Source organism: Pediculus humanus, genomic scaffold (assembly GCF_000006295.1).
Source record: "Pediculus humanus corporis 1103172108269 genomic scaffold, whole genome shotgun sequence".
Lineage (NCBI taxonomy): Eukaryota > Metazoa > Arthropoda > Insecta > Psocodea > Pediculidae > Pediculus > Pediculus humanus.
Window position 1 is genome coordinate 204508 of NW_002987838.1, and position 1356 is coordinate 205863.

Below are 1356 nucleotides of genomic sequence, written 5' to 3' on the forward strand. Positions count from 1 at the left end.
AGTAAGATGAAACGAAAGACGAAGAGTTTTGTGAGTAGTAGTAGTAGTAGTAATAGTAGTAATAATAGTAGTGGTTTAGTTTTTAAATTTTTTTTTTTTGTCAAAACGAGGTGAAAGAGAAAGAAGAAGAAAAGTTGGTGGTAGAATTTCTTTATTATCATTATCATCATCATCATCCTTTTTATTTCCTTTTCCATAATGAAAATAATGGAAAAACGGTAAATTTAACTCGTTTGTAACGACCGCGATTATTTAAATGTGGTAATTACATATTGTGTAAATAAGGTTTCCTATACGACGACTCGCGACGACGACGACGATTGAAATTTTTTTTCGGTATACCGAAATACACAAATCCCGTTGCATTTTTCACATTCGTTAATTATCGATAATTATAGTCGTAAAGAAGGATTTTTCGAAGAAACGACGACGACGACGATGCGACGACAGTTTTGCCAACAAAATAAAAAAAAATCGGGTGGAAGGCAAGTTTGTTGTGGTTGCGAGAGGTTAAATGTCATCACCGAATGAAAACTGGTGCGGTGGTGATGATGGTTGTTGGAATGAGAATAGGATTTTTCGGGAGAGGGAGGGGAGGGGAGGGGGCCGGAACGAGCCTTAAATTTAACACCCGGTTGACTCATGATCGAATTGAAAATGTAGATATCGGGAAGAATGAGAAGAGAAGAGATACGAATGGATGGATGGATGGATGGATGGATAAATAAACAAGACGAAAAGATTTGAGAGGCGGTTCGCCCCCCCCCCAACCTCCCCCTTCTTTTCTTTTTTTTCTCTCTTCGTAAACAAAAGGAGTCTTAATTCTTTGTTAATACCAGCAGCTTGCAGACGAAAATGTTTGAAAGCTCAACAAATCGTTTGTCTGGTCACTCATATTTCAATTTTTTTGTTTTCGATACGAAGAATTCAGTTGTTATCATTTGTATAGTCGTCGTCATCGTCGTTGTTGTGGTTGTGGTTGTCGTTTGTTGTTGTTATTGTTACTGCCACCGCCACCACCACCATGGTCACCTATTTGAATTCCTAGAAACGATAATTTAAAACAAATATGTCGCGACATAAGTGAGGAAGTTGTGAAGTCTTAACGTAATCGAAGACGTTAAATAAAATAATAATAATAATAATAATAATAATAATAATAATCAATTTGATTTACGATACGAATTTTCGTCCAAATATGTCATAAAAAAATTATATTTAAATAATAAGAGGGAGAGAGAGAGAGAGGGGGGGGAGAAGGAGGCACACAAGGAACGAAAAAAACGAGACAACGTCCAACATTGTAGACATTTTATTCGTTTCGTTAAAGTCTATAAAAGTCTAGATTTTAAAACA